At 40.7% G+C, this 12,453-nt stretch overlaps 1 long non-coding RNA gene across 1 annotated transcript; it reads left to right on the forward strand.

The window, feature by feature from the left end:
• The first annotated feature begins 7,160 nt into the window (after positions 1-7,160).
• On the forward strand, positions 7,161-9,655 carry LOC102368847. Its single transcript, XR_323182.1, has 3 exons — positions 7,161-7,195; positions 9,389-9,433; positions 9,519-9,655. It is a non-coding gene; the product is annotated as an uncharacterized LOC102368847 (long non-coding RNA).
• The last annotated feature ends 2,798 nt before the right edge of the window (positions 9,656-12,453 follow it).

The following is a 12,453-nucleotide window of genomic DNA, read 5'->3' on the forward strand; positions in this document are numbered from 1 at the left end:
CATCATCTTAAGTATCCAGAAGAAGGTAGTAATTCAGAGAGGTGGGGTGGAATTTAAGAAAGTTACTAGGTCATGTCCACCCAAATGGTGGCACGCAGCTCTAGGAGAAAAAAATAATACCAGCCGTGTATCACAGCATGCATAACAGCACAGCATCCCAACCTCTTCTTCACCACTGCTGGAAGCATGAGTGTGTATAGGGACAAAATGATAGCTGGCAGTGGGGGCTGAGGAATAGGTTGTCCAGGTCAGTTTCTATAGGTCTTGTACATTGAAGAGCTCCTAGCTATTAGGCACATATCTGTTCATGGTGGTTGATAACATAGCCATCAGCATCCTTTTATATATCAACTATGGATGAGAAAAAGTGCAGGTCAATACTATCATTCTATGTCAAATCCTGTCTATCCGATAACAAGTTGGACATGTGGCTCAAGTGCAGCTGCAGATTTGCTTTTTGTCCCTCGCTTCTTACATGCTATTCTTATGTCCTTTATGCTAATGCTGCACTGAATGCATGGCATTCTCATTCTGATCCTGTTCACCCTCCCTTTGGGGATTTCCTCAGAAATGTCTTCCTTTCTATTTCTGGACTCCATATTTCTTGGACCTTCACTTCTCCCCAGAGGATCAAGACACCTGCAACCTTAGCATGGTTTTGGTTAGAGGCTCAATGAAGAGCCATTGCACAGCACTAGAAGAAAATAATTAATATACTTCTCAAGAATGATATGTTCTAGAGTACACAAATGGATCAAACCTTATTATTCACCAGCACTTAAACAGGGAACTGACCTTCAATCACAATGACATGGAGTAGTAAAGATACACAGGTAAATAGAGCAGGGTGGGTCAAGGCAGGGTGCAAAGAAATTGGGGAAGGTAGCTGGGAGACCATCAAAATAGTTCAAAGCATGTTAGTGTCCATACAAATATTGATATGATGTTTTTCCTACATGGCAAAATTATGTTTGATTCCAATAGAACCAAAAACATAATTTATCAGTTACATTATACTATGGAATTGCATTGTGTGGATACAGATGTGTTTTCATTGATGCAAACCAGTAAATAATCCATGCAGACAAAGTCTTAGCTATGAACACAGTGATGATTGTTACCTTTCCCTTCCAGTGATTCCCACAGATAAGATGACTGAAATAAGTTTGAGGCAATATGAATGAAGTGAAGAAAAGAGTTTAGTAAATATGTTTGGAGAAGATGTTTAAAATATAATGGGAAGCATGGGAAGAAGATAGAAAGTCATATGTAAAAGTGCAGTCTGAATGGGGTATCTAATCTGCTGTCATTAGTAGAGCAGATACTAGTGGGCGCATCTACACAAGATGCTACATTGAGGTAGCAATGAGTTGCATCATCCTAGCTCATTGCTATGGCAACATAGCTTCAGCAGGCACTAACTGTGATGTCAACACTACTGCGCAGCAGCAATGAGCTACTGCACAGTAGCTCATTGCTACTGCTCAGCAGCGTCAGAAACTACTGAGTGGCTCCAGGACTGTGCAGTAATGGTGGTTACTGCCCATTTGGTACTTGCTTAAGCAAGTACTAAATGACTGCACAGTAACAGCTGCACAGTCTGGCACACATGTAGATGCACCCACTGTGAAGGGAAAATAAAGATATGGTCAGGGGTTTCACTATGAGGGGCCTTGTATATAATGTTGAACATGGTGCACATTTCTTTGGTGAGCTAGGGAGGACGGGAATATTTCTGTCTAGTGCAGTAGGGGAGTATTGAATTGTGTTGGTCACCTGACTGAGGTTCAAATGATATGTAGGATGGTAGGAAGTAATGCTAGTTCTTTGGTTAAATTTTATTTTAAATCTTCCACATTTCTCTATTATTTAAATATATTTCAAATGCACTCAGTGGATAGGTTGAATTGGGCATGATTTTGTGCAGTGAAAAAAAGAGAAAGAAAAGATAAGCCTTTAGAAAAGAAAAAGTGATTTTGGCAACAGCATTTTGGATGGGATGGATAGAGTTAAATTTATTAGAGAAAAGACTTGAGTAGGATACCAGCAGATGAAGGACCAATGCACTATGGGAATCACTATTAGAGGCATGATTTAATTAAGGATGGAAGACCAGGATGGGTAATATATCTGAAAGCTGTCAGCATATGTAAACAGCTGAAGACACTCTAGGATGGGTCACAGAGGAAGAATAAAATGGACCCAAGAGCTAAACCCTATTGATTTCTTCAGAAGGAATCAATTTTTTTCTGTATCCAGCCACTGTTATTTTTTATTCCATTACTAAGGACCTATAAGAAGTTTATCTTCCTCTTAATTCCCGGTGACCTTTGCTGATTCACAAATATTTTTGTCTAACTAGTAAAAACACATCTTTTAACCACAGGATTATTTTTATTAAATTAATACTATTCTGTTTTAAAATTAAAATATTAATACTATATTAACCATTTCTCTAGTCTGTGTTTATGTTTTATATTATTCTGATGAGCTTTTTTAAACTTATTAATCTTTGACTTCTGCCAGTACCCAGTAGGCCCAAATCACTGGAAACTTAAAGCAGCAAGTTTAACTTGTTTTCTGATTATTAATACAAAAACTGTAGCAAAACAAGGAAGTCTTTTAAAGCATTTATCTTAGTTAAATAATTTTTAAACATTTTCATAATTATCATCTTAACATAAAATATTTTTTATCCAAAAATCCTAGAGCCAAAGAAAAAAAGGCAATCCAATAACAGGAAATAATTGTCATGTTTCACCTTTTAGTTATTTAGCTTAGCACATGGTGTACCCTATTACACTCTTAAAGGAATAATTTCTAATTACCATTTGTATATCTCAGAAATGTGTGTGTGTTAATGTTAATTACTTCCCCATATCTTGTCTCAATAACCCCCATAGGAACTGATTTCTGCTTTCAGAATCTCTAACACTTCTATTTACTGCACATGATTAGAAAATGTATATGAAAAGTCTCTCTCAGGTGACAGCCATTTGCCTTCAATTTTAGGTTATTTTCTAAATGGTTGTTTGTATATGTTCTAATGCACATCTGGTCTAGTCATGCAGTCATTTATAAATAACACATCGTATAAGAAAACAGTATTTTTACAGAATGGTAAGTAAAACCTTTTCTTCTTTTCCTGTGATCTGTCTAGATATGTGAATGAAATATGCCTCCTAGTTACTCAAGAAAATTAATCATGAGATAGGCATTTCATAAGAGTATTGGCAAACACAAGATCACATGTAGATTTTATCTCTGAGAATTAAACAACACTCTTTTTAACACACCCATAACATCAGAATATCTATACATTTCTAAATGACAGTCTCCAGTCAGCTATATTTGCAAGGAGGTATCATATTTCAGAAGTTTGTTAAACCAGAAAAAGTCATAGCTCATCATTTCTGTTACCTTCTGTAGGCATGTAAGTACCCCTATCATAAGGATAGGAGTGTCCTTCAGAGATGTGCACATGCCTCCCTATTCCTATAATGGGGACATTTATTTATTTATTAGGCTTATATGCCACCCTTCTCAACAAAAGCTCAGGGTGACTTACAGAAAGAGACAAAATAATTGATAGGAACAGAGAGACTATTAAAATGAAATATAAAACAAAAACTCCCCAAATAATATCTCAGCTTAACCTTTGTTTGTTAAATGCCCAAAAGGAAGGTCTTACATTGCATCTGAAAGATACCAAGGCTTGGGCTCTGGTGGGCTTCAAGCGGGAGAGAGTTCCAAAGTTGAGGAGCAGCTGCTGAGAATGAACTTCCATGTGTTTTTTCAAAGCAAACTTGTCACTCTGATGATATTTGCAGGAGGTTGCTTTCAGTTGACCTCAGGAACTGTGGGGCATAAGGGCAAAAGTGGTTCCTTAGCTACACCAAGCTCAGTCCATTTAGGGCCCTGTAGGTCAAAGCCAGCACCTGGAATTGTACCATGGAAGCTATTGGAAGCCAGTGTAGTCTATGGAGCAATGTAGTTATGTGTTCCTGGTGACCAACTCCTGTCAGAAAGTAGGCTACCATGTTTTGTACCAGCTGTAGCTTCTAGATACTCCTTAATGGCAGCCCAACAGAGCACATTGCAGAAGCCTAGCCTTGTGGTTAAGAAAGCATGGATGATAGTGGCCAGATACAAACTTTATAGACTAACTAAATCAGAGATATATAGTCTTATGAAAGCTTATGCATCTCTGATGTAGTTAGTCGATAAGGTGCAATTCTACCCTGCCTTCTGCCTGACTTCAGACTAACACAACTAACTGTCTCTCTCAGATCCACATTTGACAGGAAGAGTTACAGCCTTCTCACCAGATGGAGTTGGTGGAAAACACTCTTAGCTACTGCTGCCACCTGAAGCTCCAGATGCAGTGAAAAATCCAGGGGCACTCCAAGGCTGCAAACCTGAAAGAGAAGGGGCAGCTGAACCCTATCAATGATAAGTCTCCCAGTTCAAGTCCCATCCTGTCCCCCTGAGGTCAAGTAGCCTAGCCACCACCATCACCTCTGTCTTGTTTGGATTCGGCTTCAGTTGGTTCACCCACATGTACTCCCCAACAGCAGCCAGACACTGGGAAACGACTAAGAGTGCAGAGCCCAGGACAGATGAGAAAAAGAGCAAGCACTTGGTGTCACCAACTGTGTGTCCTATTCATATTGCATAGGAGGCTGTATCAACATGCTGTTAACACCTCACTTCAAATGTCTGCATAATCTCTCTCAGCAGCCTGTATGTGTGTGCCTGTACAGGGCGCATGTACTCTTGCAATTATGGAGCATGAATAAACTGTGGAGCTATTGCTCCACAGTTTATTGGTCCTAGGTGCACCATTTGAATGTACACCGGGGAGCAATAAACTCCAGAGCAATAAGCTCCAGAGTTTATTCATGCATAGCACGTTGAGCTGGGGCAGAGCAGCCCTGGCTGGCAGGGAGCCTGGGGAACAGCCTGCCAGCCTGGGGCTGCTCCCCCTGGTTCAACATGCTGTGAAGGAGCTGGCTGGGGCACCAGGGTGCTTCAGTGCCCACAGCTAGCTCGCAGCTAGCTGAGGCAATGTCTACACATGCACTGCTGTGGAGCCTTTTACTCTGCAGTAGGATAATATTTGTATTTACAAGTACTTGTATTTACAAGTACTATCTTGCTGCAGAGTAAATGAGTTTACTCCATCCTAACAGAGCTGCATGTGTAGATCCCAAGACATTTACTGTGCAGCTAATTAGTCAACTGGTCAGTAAACATCTTGTGTAGATGCACCCACTTTAAACAAGAATGGCAACAAGATAGAGCTCTGGGGGACCCCACAGGAAAGATCCCAAGGTGACAGCAAACGCTTGCTCCTCACCACCTTCTGGGAACCCGGTTAGGAAGGAGTGAAATCAATCTAGAATGGTCCAGTATATATCCACCAGATCACATAAATGCTTTTTAGCACCTCACATCCAACTGTATCGAAGTCTATTAAAAGATCTAGTAAGATCAACAGGGTGCAAGTTCCCCTGTCAATCTCCAAGTGAAGATCACTGACAAAGGCCATGAGTGCAGTCTCTGTGATATATCTGGAATGAAAGCCAGACTGACAAGGGTCCAGGAATCCAATAGCTCCCAAATATGCCTGGAGCTGTCAGACAGCCAGGCATTCAATGACTTTCCCCCAAAAAGGGGAGGCTGAAAGTGGGGCAACACGTGGCTGGGTAGAGGCCCGACAATCACAGACTTAAGGAACGTCCAGTACCCTGCCCTCCCAGAGGGAGGCACTGACAACCCCTATTAGCACTGATCTCACTCTCCCCCAGCTGGCTTTTGCAAGCCAAGGTGGGCATGGGTCCAGTTCACAGCTGATTGCCCTCACCCCCTGAGTACATCCTCTGCATCAGGGCATGACAGCAATTGAAACTGATTCATAGAAACCAGACAGGACCAAGCTTCTATGAACTCAAACTGCAACAAAAGTGGTAGTCCAAGCCATGCTGGATGGGAGCAGTTTTGTCTCAAAAGCAGATAGAAAACTCATCATAGTGGTCTGGAGAAGACTTGACTTCTAGCCAGAGACAACTTAAATTAACTAGGTTATTCACTATCCAGACAAGTTCTGCCAGATAGCCCTTTGCAGATGCAATGGCAGTGCCGAAGAAAACCTTTGTCTTTGCCACCACTGCTATACCCTAGTCCTTTAAGGAGGATCTATGCCACAATCAGCTGACTTTGGCACAGATTGATAGCCACCTCCACTCTAATTGCTTACCTTCCTGCTTCAGCTGCCTTGTGTACTATGGAGATCTGAGGCACCCAGGCACTCCCTCCTATTTTGGTGGCACCACAGACCCCTCTGACAATTTACTTGATTAGGAGTGATTCTATTACCCTCCCTTGGACACTTTTACACTTTAGTCGAGCAACTCGCAGTAGGCTGTCACTTGCATTTTGGTCATCTACTAGGTGAAATAGAAACCTGATGGCTGTGCTTCTGGTTTCCTGACTAACCCCCATGCTGAAGCTGCTCAAATTTGCTTGGCTTCTCTCAGGAAGAAAGGTTGTATAAGCTCTCCTCCTCATATTCTGTGCTACACTTACTTTGCCCTATAGTTTCTCCACCAGACTTTTGCAGACATGTTATTAGTATATAGGGTGCATGCAATAATAGGACTCTGACTTTTGCAAGCAGTCAGATTAATGTATGAACCCAGGCAGGTATCTATGTGTGTGTGAATGTGTAAATATATTGTTTAACAAGATTAATTGTACATTCTGATCAAACTTTTCAAATAGATATAGGAAACATTCAACCCTTTTGCCCAGTTTAGAATGTGTAAAATTAAAGAGATCTATTGAATTTAAAGTACAATTTAAGTTTGTGCCATCTTTGGTTGTGGAAGTGGGCTAACCACTAGCTGCATTTGGTGAGCTGAGAATTCCCCCTCTGGGGAGTTGTCAGCTGGTAAAAAGCCAGCAGAGCCATTTCCTATATCATTCTCCCTCTATCTCAATGATATATCCATTGATAAATTAGGGCATGGCTGAAGTGTTGCTGTACTTTGCCAATTTGCTGCTGTCAGGAGGTCCTAACAGGTGGAGACCACTGCCAGCTGGCATGCATTAAGGGCTAGGATATATTGTAGTCTAATTCATGCTGGGATGGAGCTGGAGATGTGCACTGTGAAGAACCATAGCTAGCTCTCAGGTTTGCCCCTTTCCCATAGGCCAAACATATCAAAGGACAAAAGAAAATCTGATTATCATGTTTTAGAAGTTGCTTTTTATTTTTAAAGAAAAAAAAAGGTTGTGTTGAATTAAATTTGGTCCCAAATATAGGTTTAATTAAAAAAAAAAAAAAGTTCTACCCAAGCTTTTACAAAACCCAAGAGCAAAGGAAAATGCTTTCATGAAATGAAATATTAGTTACTTTATCACTATAGAAATCATGAAGATTTGGAGAACATCCTTTTCTCGTAGCCATTGTAATGCATGAAGCTCCCTTTTATCGATTGCAGGTCCTATAGATACCTCCTTTTTCTTCCTGACTTAAGTTTTTTTTTGTTTTGTTTTTTTGTTATCCTAGGGAGAAGGAGGATTTCCTACTCCTTGGACTTTTTTCTTTTCTTTCTCTGGGCAGGGTTGGAGTGTTGTTGTATCCGTTATGGCCCAGGACATATGCAAGAAGCAAGGGTTTATTTATGTATTTACTGGTGATATTTGTACAGTTGGTCCAGTAAAATAAATTATTAAAAATACCAAACAAGCTACTCAAATCCCTTCCTCTGGGTGACAGATACAGCTACAAAGAGTATGATAGACTAGGTAGAAAAACAGGCCACATTGCAAAGATATCTATTTTATTGGTCAAGTTTACCAGTTTATGTTTTTTGCTGCCCTATCCCTGAAGTATCCATGTGAGCTTTACAGAATTCTATATATTCTTATGGTTAGCTATCTACAAAATGGTGTTCTCCCTCATTCCAAGTAAATGCATCTTCTCTCTTTTCTTGTTGTTTTCTCTACCATTCAAAGAATTGGCAGAGAGCAATGTCCCTTTTAAAAAAAATGTAATCATCATTAGTTTCAATATATAAGCCAGGGTTAAAAAATAGACATTTGGGAAAAACCCAATCTGCTTCCAAGTTCATTGACTCATTTATTCATTCCCAATTTCTATAATAGGTATTTGGACTGACTGGTCTCTTGGATTCCAGTCTTGAGCAAGGAGTGGCTGAAAACACCTGATTCAGCTTTCCATGGTTATTAGAGAGGACTCTTTTACCTGGGTATCAATCACCGCACTTGCGAAGCTCAGGAAATTTCTGGAGATTTGATAGGATAGCTGCTGACAAATCCTGCTAACAATTAGTGAAACTTTATTTACTTCAGTAGAATAGATGCCCTTTACATCTGGTCCAACCCTGGTCCTGGATCTGAGAAATAGGACTGGAGAAGAGTTTAAACACTGACTGTTGTAAACATCTATTCTGTTGTTATTGACAGTAGCTGATGCTAATAACACTTTGGAAGATAGAGGAAACATCATGCTTAAAACAATCTCTAGCTATTAGATATTGGGATGAGACGTCATGGGGTGCAAACTATAACAGATTATCCTTCTTTAAGACTTTTTGCATTTTTTTCTAAGGCGTCCTATTCTGGGCAGAAAGGATACTGGAGTCTGTCCAGTATGGCCATTCCAATATTACTTAGACTATTTTTATGGAAAGAATATGGCTGATTGTATATAGGCACTATTTTATGATGAAATTCATTCTACCTGCATAAAGTTCAAGTAGGGTCCAAGTAAACTCTGTATGATATGCAGCTAGAGTGAAAAGAATGTGGATACAAATTTGGTTCCCTAAATACTCCCCAACACAGCCCACTGGATCTATATAAATAAGGGTCATAATGTGGGTTTCTGTGTCTTTTCCTCTTGTGCAGCTGCTTTGTTTGGCTTAAAGATTTGCTTACTTCGGAAGTTTACTTTGTGTAAAGTAACACTACACCAACTGGGGTGGGGGAGGTAAGCTAATTATGTAGTTTATCATAGGGTCAGCTGGATGGGCTGTTAAGGACCATCAGTTAACATAATGGGAATGTCTATACTAGGGAAAATGGTTGTTTTGAAACATGTTAGCTAAAAATTCTTAAACAACTGATTTTAAGGATTTAATTGTTGTACTTAAAATCTTGTTATCTAGTTCTTGAACTCTTAGGCTTCTACCTATGAACTTGACAAAAGAAATCTGCTCTTAAAAAGATTCCTTTTACTTAAGGGTCTTGATTCTTTATAGCAGTTGCTTTCTCAAGTGAAAATCGATCTGAACATATATTTTCGTTGACACTACAATAAATCCACCCCCCTCAATGGTTTTATCTGCTCTAATTTCAGTCATTGGATAACACAGAAAGAAATTCGTTGGAATAGAAAGTCTCGGTAAGTTGTGTTGCTTTTCTGATTAGTTTATCATAAAAGCACAGAAAAATACTTTGCCTTTATGTCCCTGCTTGTTTGACAACAGGAGACCATTATCCTGTGACAGCCCTCGGTCTCTTCGACAGCTCTCAAAAACATGCCGGCTCGTAACCAGATTACTGTCCAGATCGAAGCTGAGTTGCACTGACAGAAAGACTAGTTGGCTGGTGTCCTTTGAAGCACCCTCAAGCTGTGATAAGATAAGCATTATTTTCATTCTCATTATTATCCTTATTAATGTTAATATTAACAAGTATTGAATATATTATCTCAATTGCAAGGGATGTTTTAAAGTAAAAAACAACGGTATTCTACATAAGAAAGAAGAAACAGTTAACACACTGTAAAATAGAATATGTACACTTAAGAAAACACGGATCTAGTTTTAAAAATTGGTGTTTGGATCTAGTTTTAAAAATTGGTGTTTCAGAAAAGAAATCTTTGATTTGGAAAATGGACTAATTTAACCAAAACATTTGAGAGCTACTTGCCTAAGTATACAAGCGGGTGAAATGGCTCATATAATGACTAAACGCTTCTTTACACAGTAGTATGGTATGTTAAAGATGTATGAAGCAAAGGATTAGCTGAAAATAAGGACAGAATGATTTAAAGAAAAACAAAAGTCTTTTCGGAAATAGAGGCTATAGATCTTTGCTGAAACAGGCTCATTCCTCTCCCAAGATAAATTGTCTTGCTAAGTAAGTGTCATGAATGGGCAGTTTAAAGGAAACTCCCATTAATGTGACAAGCAAAATATTTCAAAGCTGAATAATAATGGTCATAAATAAGAAAATTAAAAACAAACAAACAAACAAACCCTCCCAGTGGCTTCCCGTGAAAAGAAAGCCCAGTTTTTGCGTTTCAAGTTGCGACGTCTTCATTTCTCCAAATTGATCTTTACGTTTGTCATGGCTTTTAGCAAAGGGCTCTGTGTTATCGTAATGTTGGCGTCAATTCAGAGGAGGTTTTTGGAGCGTTTGACGCTTCCTTTTCGACCAGCAGCTCAGCTGCAAACAAGTTGGTCTGTTTTTCCTGTATAACAAGCACTTCCCAGGCGGGTGCCGAGCCTTTCTGCACTACACCAACGTTTTGCCCATCCTGCAAATCACTGGCAAAGCTTTAAAACGATCCCAAAGTTTCTAAACAGGCGACTCTTTCCTGTGTCCCATGAAATGATGATCCTTGTTCTGGATCAGTTCCCCTGCATAAATGAATTTGGGGCCCTGCTACACTGTAGCTTGTGGGCAAGGGGAATGAATAAACATCGGTTAGACGCTTTCGTCAAAGACTGGCGAGGTTCTTTGAGTGTCCTTAGACCAACTCGGCTACAACCAAAAACTTCATCAGAGACTGAAAGATCGAAATTCTGTCTGTAAGCAAGGAAATTATAACCTTAGGCAATCGGACTTAATAGCACCGATGGTATGGTTCCGCATATACATACAGCTCCTGAGTGTGTATTCTAGTTTAATTGGTAGCCTTAAAATAAGGTATGGGAACCCCCTCTGGTCTGTAACTATTATTATTAGCCTTTGAATCCACCGAGCCGGTTTGGAAAGTGTAGAGAAATCGGAAACTGATTTGTGACGATCCTGTTATAAAGCAAGCAAGATTATGTATGCCATGCCATTACTGCCGAAGGAAACGGCAGCAGTTTGGTATTGGGAATGAAAAAAAAAAAAAAAGTGTTAGAAAATTTAAAACGACCCTTTTGGATAGGATACATCTTTTAACGTCTCCGTACCACTGGTTGATATTTGTATGCTTTAGAGCTAAAGATAAAATGGATTGCATTTGCCCTAGTCCCTCAGAAAATCTATCAGTCAGGACTACTTTCCCTTCCCCCGAAGTATTAAAATAAATGCATTGAAACATGAGTTAAAATGCTTAAATAAGAATGCAGACGATTAAATAAGGCATTCATTTAAAAATGATCTTCGTACTAGGTAAAAATGGGAAGAATTTCCATAGGTTTGTGGAAAGTCATTGTATCTATCTACCTATCTATCTAGAGATACAGAGAGAGAGAATATATATATTTGCGTAGAGTTTCATAATCAACCTACAGGAAACAGTCACAGGTTTTCCTTCAAGCACATATAGGACAGTAGTTTCAAAGTCTGGGAAACAAAGAAATAAGGGTAGAGGGTGTGTGTGTGTGTGTGTGTGTGTGTGTGTGTGTGTGTGTGTGATTCCATTAAGTAAATGGAACAATCATATATTATACATATGTCAGAGGAGAGGGAATGTGTTTAACCTTCCTATCCCATACAGGGAGCCTCATGTTTCTATGAAGGTATAATTGCTGCCAGCGCTTCAGGTTGCTGTTGAAAGCCGCTATTTTTGCGGTCGTCCGCGCTGAGCTTGGGGTGCTGCGCTAGCCCGGCTCCCTTAGGTCTTTCCCCTCCACCTAAGGCGGTGTCAGCTGCCGGCGGCTCTTTGGGAATCTCGCAGGTTCTCAAGCTGTCTGCGTGCGCTGAGCAACCGCTTGCCTTTACCTTTACCTTTACCTTTCTCCTGCTGTCAGCGGGCGGATCATTTCCTAAGGCGGGTCTGGGGAGAACCAGCTCCTGCGATAAACACACTTGAAGCTCTGAGGAAAGGCAGGAAGGGCTTTTCAGTGCCTGCGAGTCTCTGGGGTGCGGTAAGGAGGCTCTTTCTCTTCTCTCGCACTGAGAAGCAATCAGCCTGATGGACCTTTCCCGGGGGTGGGGGACGGGGACCGGACGGACTACCCCTCTGCTGCCTCCCCACCCCCAGCCTCCCTGCTGTCCTCTCCCAGGGACATCTCCTGTCTGCCCGGTTCTGCTCCGGGATCTCACGTGAGGGCTGGAGGAGGGAAGGGGTAGGAGCAGAACCAGGCTTGATTGACTAAGCGGAGGCTGCCCTGGCAAGCAAAGGGGAAGGGACAGCCTCACATCCCCCCACCCACTCCTCCAGGAGGGCGGTGAATACTCAGTCCAGCTGGAAGAGAAGGC

The sequence above is a fragment of the Alligator sinensis genome, unplaced genomic scaffold (assembly GCF_000455745.1).
Source record: "Alligator sinensis unplaced genomic scaffold, ASM45574v1 scaffold502_1, whole genome shotgun sequence".
Taxonomy (NCBI): domain Eukaryota; kingdom Metazoa; phylum Chordata; order Crocodylia; family Alligatoridae; genus Alligator; species Alligator sinensis.